This window comes from Antechinus flavipes, chromosome 2 (assembly GCF_016432865.1).
Source record: "Antechinus flavipes isolate AdamAnt ecotype Samford, QLD, Australia chromosome 2, AdamAnt_v2, whole genome shotgun sequence".
Lineage (NCBI taxonomy): Eukaryota > Metazoa > Chordata > Mammalia > Dasyuromorphia > Dasyuridae > Antechinus > Antechinus flavipes.
Window position 1 is genome coordinate 602,443,845 of NC_067399.1, and position 10,649 is coordinate 602,454,493.

The 10,649-nt window shown below is 37.5% G+C and overlaps 1 long non-coding RNA gene across 1 annotated transcript; it reads right to left on the reverse strand.

Annotated features, from left to right (window-relative positions):
* Positions 1-254: 254 nt before the first annotated feature.
* Positions 255-10,357, reverse strand: LOC127547146 (uncharacterized). The gene is made up of 2 exons (XR_007950081.1): positions 9,869-10,357; positions 255-4,434 (listed from the first exon to the last, which is right to left on the reverse strand). It is a non-coding gene; the product is annotated as an uncharacterized LOC127547146 (long non-coding RNA).
* Positions 10,358-10,649: the final 292 nt, after the last annotated feature.

Below are 10,649 nucleotides of genomic sequence, written 5' to 3' on the forward strand. Positions count from 1 at the left end.
CATAATACCAAACATAAATCTTTTAGCTTCCTTATGTACAAAAATCATTGTTTCCCCTAGCTATTAATTTTAATGTATTCTTAGACCATTTAATTAAAGGGACTAATAGCACTCTACTTCTGCTTGCTCCTTATTTACTGATAGCTCTGGGTATTTGAAAGTTTCTTCTATTTCCTGGCCCATTTCTATTCAAAGTACAATTTATAGTAACAGCAGTAGCACTCATAGCACACTGCAGAGAAAAAAAAATATTCCTGTTATTTTAGTCAGTACTGTGCAAGCAATTGAAAAGAGATTAATGATGTACTGTTTCCCCAGCTGAGAATGCCCTCCTTGCAACCTACCCAAATGTTATCTTTGCATCCTTCAAGGCCTAAATCAGGACCAACCTCTCTATGAAGCCTTCCCTGATTCCCCAACCCTCCTGCATCCCTCTAGTCAGCTGCAATGCTTTCTTTATTCCTTGGATATTTCTCTTTTTTTTTTAACAAGTTTTTATTGATAGAACCCATGCCAGGGTAATTTTTACAGCATTATCCCTTGCACTCACTTCTGCTCCGATTTTTCCCCTCCCTCCCTCCATCCCCTCCCCCAAATGGCAAGCAGTCCTTCACATGTTGAATAGGTTTACAGTATATCCTAGATACAATATATGTGTGCAGAATCAAACAGTTTTCTTGTTGCACAGGGAGAATTGGATTCAGAAGGTATAAATAAACCAGGAAGAAAAACAAAAATGCAAGCAGTTTATATTCATTTCCCAGTGTTCTTTCTTTGGGTGTAGCTGCTTCTGTCCATCCTTGATCAATTGAAACTGAATTAGCTCTCTTCATCGAAGAGATCCATTTCCATCAGAATACATCCTCAAACAGTATCGTTGTTGAGGTATATAATGATCTCCTGGTTTTGCTCATTTCACTTAGCATCAGTTCATGTAAATCTTGCCAGTTCTCTCTGTATTCATCCTGCTGGTCATTCCTTACAGAACAATAATATTCCATAATGTTCATATACCACAATTTACTCAACCATTCTCCAATTGATAGACATCCTTTCATTTTCCAGCTTCTAGCCACTACAAACAAGGCTGCCACAAACAGTTTGGCATATACAGGTCCCTTTCCCTTCTTTAGTATCTCTTTGGGGTATAAGCCCAGTAGAAACACTGCTGGATCAAAGGGTATGCACAGTTTGATAACTTTTTGAGCATAGTTCCAAATTGCTCTCCAGAATGGCTGAATGTGTTCACAATTCCACCAACAATGTATCAGTGTTCCTTGGACATTTCTAATCTTTACTGTTTAAATCACTCACTTGAATGATACTTATTATACATCATAAACAAGAATGTGATAACATTAATTATACAATGTGTCACAAAAGTCTTAATATAATTTTAAGCTATTAAAACTTATTTATTAAGCTTTAATCTTAAAACATCATTAAGATTTGGAGGCATATAGTACCTGTTATTTGAAGTTATTTGTATGAATATTACTTCCCAACAAGTTTGCAAGATCCATGAACTCAGGACCTCATGCTTCTCCATCCATCATACACATTGCCCAGCATAATATGGAATATAGGTGGTGTAGTAGAGTGCTGACCCTGGAATCTGGAAGATGTCTTTTCCTGAATTCAAATCTAACCTCAGAAGCTTACAAGCTGTGTGACTCTAAATGAGTCACAACTCTGTTTGCCTCAGTTTTCTCTCCTGCAGAATGAAATAGAGAAGGAATTTGCAAAGTATTCCCAGTATCTTTGTCAAGAAAATCCCAAATGGACTCACATAGAGTTGGACATGACTGAAATAATGGAACAAAAATATTCCACTACTATACTAAATTCTCAATGAGTGTATATGCATGTTTATGTACATATATTCCCACATATATGTGTGTATAATGACTTTTAATTTAGCCTGCTTTAGACATTTTCTAAGTGCAACAGTTTATAGGGGTTTCTAATAATTCTAATACTGCCAACACAGATTTATATAGCACTGTATCTCTAAAGACACATTCCATTATATCGACCTTGGGGGATTGATAGGGCTAATATTATCATCTCTACTTCATATACAAGATTCAGGGGAGTTAATGTCAGAGGTAGCCTTCATGTCCAGGGAAAGGAAGCATGGTATTAGGTTTACACTCAGAGGATTTGTGGGAATCAATCCAGTTTCCAAACACTTATGATTTATGTGTCTTGGGCACCTCCTGAACTCCTTAGCCTAGATTTTAGTAGCCTTATCCAAAAAAGTCAGAATGAATTGAACTCAGAGAAGGGGAATTGGAGTCAGAAAGATATTGAGTTTTAATCCTGCCTCTAACAGTGTGACCTCACCAAGTCACTTAATTTCTCTCCTCCTCAATTTCTTTATCTATAAAATGGGGATAGCAATATCACTTATTTCACAGCAGTATTGGGAGAATCAAAGAAGATATTATATATAAAGCACTTTGCAAATCTTAAAACATTATAAATACTATTATTATAATCCCCATCATGGGCAGCCAGATGGCTCAGTGGATAGGATGCTGAGCCTGGAATCAGGAAAACTCATCTTTCTGATACATACTAGTGGTATGACCCTAGCCAAGTCACTTCACCCTGTTTGTCTCAGTTTCCCCATCTGTAAAATGTGTGGGAGAAGAAAATGGCAAACTATTCCAGTGGTCTTTTCCAACCCCAAATGGAGTTACAAGGAATCGGGGCACAACTGTTATTATTGTCAGTAAAAGGAGTCATAGAGATTGGAAAGCCTCTCCATTGCTAAGACCCATGACTTTCTGCCTACAAATCTAGTGCTGTTTGGATTTTAGCAGAGCATCCAGAAAATGAGATGGCTGCATCTCAATATGACGAAGTTTGATTTAACAAATAAGAGATTATTTCTTTAATTTTGGCAGAATAAAGATATATTTCATTAAATGAAATCGTTCAATCATTAAAGAGACGCTATCCCCTGGCAGATTCAAGTGTAGCAAATGGATAACAGAGAGAAATAGTGATTTTTTGTTTGGTTTGTTTGTTTTCAGTGTTGTGGTTTTTTTTTCTCTCCGAAATCTGTTATTTTTGCACCAGTTGCTGGGAGCAACGAATAGTTGTGCAAAACGAACTCGTCCCAGAGTGAACGTGCGGCAGCAGAAGGCTCTGAGGATAAAATAGAGGGAGAGACATGTTTGCACAGGTAAAACATAACCCAGCTACATTTCCAAAGCTCCCCCTTTGTTCCTTCTGCTACTAGTTTGTCCCCAGCTACACTGGGGCTGCGCTCGCGTCTGTCAACGCCCTCTAGTGGTCGGCACACTCCAAGAGCGTTCACGGACCCGCACAAAAAGGGTGCTTCCTTCTCCCGTGCGCCCAGCCCGTGAGCGGCAGTCCCATACTGGCTCACCTGGGTGTGAATCAAGGCTTCTCTAGTCAAAGGTTAGGCGTCCTCCCTACTGCCACGAAGGCAATTAGCTGACAATGTTAGGGCTTGCCTTCAGCAGGAAATAAGATGCTTTCAAAAGCACATCTCGGATGGAATGCTTTTGAAACTGCTTCAGTCTTGAATATTGAATCCACAGATGATCACAAGCACGATTAGAAAGGTGGAAGAGAGCCAGCTGCAACAAGATACCTGAGCTGACTTGGGTTGTTGGTTTGCCTTGAGGGGCTGATGCTTGAGAGCTTCCCCGAAAAGTCAGACTCATATTTCTGGCTCCGTGCTGGACATCTGCACCTGGCTATCCTGCCAATGCTTCAAACACAATGCATCCAGCTTTCTCTTCTCCATTCTCTCTTCCACAGCCGTTTTCTTTTCAGGATTTCCTAATTCTTTCAAATGGTTCTACCATATTGATCTGTGATTTCTCCACTCACTTTCCTTTCTCATCTAATCAGTCCCCAACTCTGGTTTTGAAATATTTCCTGTATCTGATCATTCCTTTCTATTCCCATTGCCACTCTCGTAACCACAGGTTCTTATTATTTCTGTCTGGGACTACCTGTCTTCCCATCAATTTCTCTCTACCATCAGTTCCTCCCCCATACCAATTTATTTTCCTAAAGCTTTTAGTTCCAGGGTTCTCAGTCTTTGTTGTGTCAGAAACCTTTTTGGCAGTCTGGTGAAACTAGAGTACACTTCTCATAATTCATATTTCTTACCTAAAATTATAATGGATGGAAATCCTACAATTAAAGTTTAGTAAAAATAAAGATGCAATTTTTATTTTCCCATCCAAGTTTGCAGATACCTGAAATCGATTCTTTGGGGAGTTTATAGACTATAGGTTAAGAATCTCTGTTTTAGAGGTAATATAGTACAGCAGGAAAATCCATCAGCCCTGGAGTTAGGAGATCTGGAGACTGATCTTCAGTCCTGTGATTTGGGGCATCTCTAAGACAGGTATCTTATTCACAAGCCTCATAACAATTCAGTTTTACCTAATGAGAAAATGAGAAAAAAATGAGAAAAATTTTTCACATCTTATTCTTAGAAAATTTATCTAGTTATAATTACTGAAACTGAAACAAAGGTGACATAGGCATTTGGTCTTGGCTCCTGGGAAACTTTTGCCATGAGTCGAACCAAGAGCTAGCCAACCCATTCAGCAAAGTGCCCACTGCCTAGGTCTAGCAGATACTCTTTCATACTTGAGAGTAGACAAGTTACTCAGATGGGTACTGAGTATATCAGTCCAGATTAAGATTAAACTTCTTGTTCCTGTGAATATGCCTGGCAGAGGTTAAAACAGATTAGAATATAATTCCCTTGTGGGGAACTGGGGTAAGGAACAGGAAAGATACTAGTGATTATCCACTTGGGATTCACTCATCATTTTGGTAAGGTCTTCACCTTCCTACCCACCTACCTCCAGTCCCTTCCAAAAATCCAAATCTGACCAGATTAGCTCGAGACTATTGTTAGAAATGGGCTTTGTATATTTTAAAACACTATATAAATGTGAGATGTTACTATTATTAAGTATTATTATCAATCTTACTACATTCTTGTTTTTAAAAATCAGTCTTTATTCCTTTCCCCCTGAAATAAGTAAAAAAAAAAACCTCATCCTTACTTTCTAACTCCAATTTATCTTCCCACTTCATACAGAATTTCTCTTTGCATTAATATATATATAGCTATATAAAAATAGTTATAGTTATAGAATGGATATCACAGAGGCCTTGGAGTGAGAAAGAACATGATCAAATTCCTTTATCAAACATTGACAATGTGTTTGAGCACCTCTGTGACCCAGTTTCGTCCATAAAATGGCAGTGCTGATAATAACTATCTCACAGATGTTGTAAGATTAAGTAATTTATGCCAAGTCCTTTGCAAACCTCATAACATGATATCAATGTGAGCGATTGTTATTACACATGATCTATCCTCCAGCCAAGCCGAACTGCTTGGTTTATCCCTGCCCATCTTGGTACTCTTGCTCATACAATTTCCATCACCTAGAGAGCTTCTATCCCTTCTCCTCCCCCACCACAACAGATCCCTGGATCTCTTTCAAATATCAGCTTCTTCTAGGCCTTCCCTGAACTGCCCAACCAAAAAAGCATTTTTTAGGATTTCTTATTCCTTTAAGGCTCAGCTAACACACACCACCTTTTCCATGAAAAATCCTCCCAACTGACAACTAGTGACTTCCCTCTCTAAGTAATCTCATGCTGATTTTTTAAATATATATTTATTTTATTTAATTATTCTTCAACATCATAACAACACATATTGTAATATGTAATATTATAATTTGTTTATTTATGTCATTTATTACATGTAATTATCTAACACTGTTATTTATTATAATTTATATCATATGTAATACAAATATATGTATGTCATATATATCGTATCCACAACACACATATATTTGTGTACATATATGTTATTTTTTATTTGTTGTTTCCGTTGTGACTGACTCTTTGTGATCTCATTTGGGGTTTCCTGACAGAGGTGCTAGAGTGGTTTGTCATTTCCTTCTCTAGTCCATTCTACAGGTGAGGAAACTGAGGCAAGCAGGATTAAGTGATTTGCCCAGGGTCACACAGCTGGTAAGTGTCTAAGACGGGATTTGAACTCAAGAAGAGTGTTGCTAATTCCAAACTACCCACTGCACCATCTGCCCCACAAATATATTTGCATTTTACATATACATCCATGTTGTCTGGAAGTACCTGGAAAAAGCCCTGGGTCTGGAGTCATATGACCTAAGCCTTAGTTTCTCCATCTGCAAAATCTGGGGTATCGAACTGGAATTTCCTGCTCAGAATCTATAATTCTAAACTGTGAGTTCTGGTCTCGTCTCTACCACTAACTTAGCCACAGGATCTTAGCTAAGTCATTTCACCCCTTTGGGCCTCAGTTTACCCATTTGCAATTTAAAGGGGTTGGACTAAATAGCCTTTTTTCTAGGTACTTTCTAGCCCTAACTTTCTACATCCTCATGGTCTCTCCTGGCTCTGACATTCTGGGAATCTAAGAAATATTTGCTGAATGAATCAGCAGCTGCGCTCTCCAACCTACCTCAGAAGGAGGTCAGTGTATTTCCAAACTTCCTTTCATTTCATAATGCCTACAATCGAACGTGACCTACTGGAAACCCTTTGCACACCCGCCAAAGTTAAGACCCTTGGTTATCTTTTAGAATTTGGACACAGTCGGAAGTGGAATTTGCCCTTATGTCCAAAGAAGTTTGTCAAGGGTTTAGCAGAGTACACAGAGGCAGCCTGTGTACTGGAGTGGAAGTAAAGAAACAAAGAGTTCTGGCTCTCAAACCAGGGGGTCTGGGTTCAAATCCCATTCTCAACATTTGTTTTCTGTGTAGCTGAAAAGAGATTTCACTTCCCTGGGTCTCAGTTATCTCAGCTGTAAAATGGAGTAGGTAGTCTTTTAGATCCCTTCTGGGTCTAATGATCTTATGATCTGTGTCTCCTCCTTTGGACGAATCAACATCAATATCAAGCATTTATTAAGCACTTATTGTATACCAAGTGCTGTGTACTGAGTGCTAGACAATCTCTAAAAATCTCTCTCAGTTCTAACATTCAATGCTTTTATGTGTCATGGAATCACAGAATTGCAGTAAACTTTATTTATATAAAGCCCACTAAACACAGTTGCTTTAAGCATTAGTTTCCCCTTCCACAAAATTAAAATAGAAAAACAAAATGTCAATTAATGTGGAAATATGTTTAAAAGAATTGTACATGTTTAATCTATATTGGATGGCTTGTTGTCTAGGGGAGAGGGAGGTGGAGAAGGAGGGAGAAAAATTTGGAACCCAAGGTTTTTCAAGGGTGAATGCTGAAAATTATCTTTATATGTATTTTGAAAAATAAAAAGCAATTTTATGTATATATACATATATGTATATATGTACACACACACAAGTATATATATATATGGGCTTGGAATCAGGAAGATGGAGATTCTAGTCTCACCTGTGACACATACTAGTTTTATGATTCTGGGCAAATTGCTTAAACTCTCAGTGTCCCAAGAAATTCTCTCTTTTCTTGGGAGAGGGAAGAGGGAGCTAATTTTACTTTTACTGAGAACCATAAAAGGACATACTAATCCTAGAAATATTATAAAACTCTAACCAAAAGCAGTCATATTCAAAGATCATACTCCCCATGCCTTGTTATGTTCTGCACTATGACGCTCCTCATGATTCTATAATAGTGAGACTCTCATCAGGTCAAAACAGCAAATGTCTTTCTGCCTACAATTCATTTGGTTACCAAAAGGTAGAAATCACCTCCCAGGAAATTCTCAAAAAGCAATTACCATGCCTTTTTTCTTTTAGTCTAATTTTCTTGTACAACATGATGAATTTGGAAATATGTTTATAAGGATTACACAGGTTTAACCTATATCAGATTGCTTGCTGTCTTGAGGAAGGAGGTGAAAACAGAAGGAGGGAGAAAAATTTGGAACAAGAAATCTTATAAAAATGACTGTTGCAACCTATCTTTATGTATATTTGGAAAAATAAAATATTACTGAAGAAAATAATAAATTAAAAAATTAAAGTTTTTTTCTGAAATTTTTAACTCTAATGGATGGACCTTTGATTTTATTTTTTTCTCTGAACAATTTTCAAAGATGAGGACTTCCCAACATTCCCTGAATGCTCATTTGCTCATTCTGATAGGCAAGAATCTCCTCCCTGTGGGTAACTAAAATTTTCCTACAAACTATATGTCATTAGTATTGTGTGTGTGTGCGTGTGTGTGTGTGTGTGTGTGTATACAAACCTCTTATTTTTAATGGTATAGGGAATTCCAATCCATTGAGTAAGAAATCTAATCCACAAATTAGCAATGTGTCCATAATACATAGTATATATCCACAATAGAAAATAGCCCAAGGCACCCTGAGAGAAATTGAATGAGTTGCCCATGGTCACATAAGTATGGATCATGGCCCAGAATTTGAATCCAGTTCTTTCTGTTCTAGCTAGTTCTCAATCTGCTGTGCTCTATTCCCTCTCTTTTAGTTGACTTTTATTTATCTTTCTGTGAGCAAATAAAACAAGTGTTAAATAGCCTTTTTAAATCACTTCTTAGCTGAATCCTCTCTATGTTCAAGATTTCATGTAACCTGACTTTATCTTACCTGTCCAAATGTGTCTCTCATTACTCCCATACATCTGCTTTCTAGTCTAGCCAGGTACTTGTCCCCAGTGTCCCATACAAAGCAACCCTTTTCCAATCTCCACGTCTGTTTCCTTAACTATCCAGTTAAAGTATCAGCCTAGATGATCTCCCAAGTCCTTTCCAACCCTAAATACTGTCATCCAAATCCTACCAACCCTTAAAGTTCAAATTTTCTGTTTACTTGAGTTGGGTCTGCTTCTAAGATGCAAGGTCAGGATCTGCCAATTAAAATTTGGTGAGTAGAGTAGCCATGATATCTAAAACACACAAGGCAAATACTGCTTGACACTCTGGAGAATGAACTGTCTTGTTAGGAAATTCACTTAGAGAATCCTGAACCATGTCAGAAGGAAATGATGATAAAACATGGTTCTCCAGCAGCATTTAGAAAGTTCAAAGGAGAAAAAAATCTTAAGTGAAAAACTAGGCACTCAGTCTGTTCTAGTCTAATAACAATCCATCTTCATAAACATGTTCTATCTTCAGAAACAAAACAATAATAGTTAAAGACCTGTGCCAAGTTTAGCTTTCAATTGCTGTATTTTATTTCTTGCTTGTTTTTTTTTTTTTAACACCCTAAGCAGTGGCTGATTAACATCATCTTGTATTTATTAGCATTCTTTTGGCCAGCCTTAAAACACAAAGGATTGATAAGTCCACTAAGTGGTCCAGGGCTCTTCATTAGGGTTTTAAGTACCTCTACAAACAAGAAATCACAGCATGTGTGAAACAAGGGGCAATCCCCCAGTTCTGGTAAATTATCAGTGGAAAGAGTGAAAGCCTCAGAGATAATTTCTCTAGGATAATTTCCAAACAACTTAGCATGCTGACCTCTTCTTAGCATCAGAGGACTAAAGGGAACCATCTCCGGAAATGTAATCAAGTAGACTGCCCCAGCAGATGGGAGCAGAACAGCAAGGAGAGGAGCCAGCTGCTCCCTCTAAATGAAGAAGAATGGATGGTCCCATTACTGACAGAAAGGTTGCTGGTCAATCTTTGTATACAGATCCAAGCCAGAAGAGAATCCATCTCAAGGGAAGCTCTCCCTTTACTAATTATTCCATTATTACCTTGAACGATGAAGGATATACATACAACCCATGACATGCTTTGTGGTAAATGGCCATTTGCCCAGCACTTCTCACAAGCAGGGTCTTCTCAATACCAAGCTGAGAAAGAATTTGCCAGAAAACTAAATTACCTTCAGTTTCAGGGAGGGTGGTCCTTCTAGGCCAGAGTTGAATGAACCAGCTCCATTCTGAGGGAAAGCAGTTTGCAGCTGTTTGTCCGATACATATCTTGGGGATAAATAAACTTAATTTTCCAGGGCTGCCAATCTCTAAACATCTAGAAATATACATTCACTCAGAAACTTAAAAAAATAAACACAAGGGGCATTTGACTGAACTTTCCTATAACATAAAACTGAGGTCATAAGATTCTAACCTTTCAAAGAATTAATAAATTTAGTTTTTTCTTCCTCAAGCAAGTCTAGATGCAAAGATCCTGGGATGGTGAATTGTTTCACCTGGGGACTTAGTAGGGGCAAGTAAGTGAATTTTTTCAATACACAGATAGAGAGATACATAAATAAATTCCAACCTTGACCCATGACTGGTCTACATTAAAAAGCAGGAAAGTGCAATGAAACTTAAAATAATCCAAGAAAATCATAACCATAATGCTGGTTACAGCTCAGTATTAAAAATCTGTGCTCATTTGCTGTTTTTATCTCACAGTAACTCTAAAATCATATCTACATAATAGACTGTTTAAAATCTTCATCATTTAATTCAGCATCTACACAAGGAAATCTAAGCACTAGAGTAAAATAAAATCCCTAATAAATATTCTCTGCCTTTATAGATCTATAATCTAGTAAGAGAATGAAATAAATAAATAACTGTAACACAATGCAGAGAATATAAGATGCTTCCAAAAAGAGGTCCAAAGTGCTACTAGGATTGAGATAAAAGTGAATT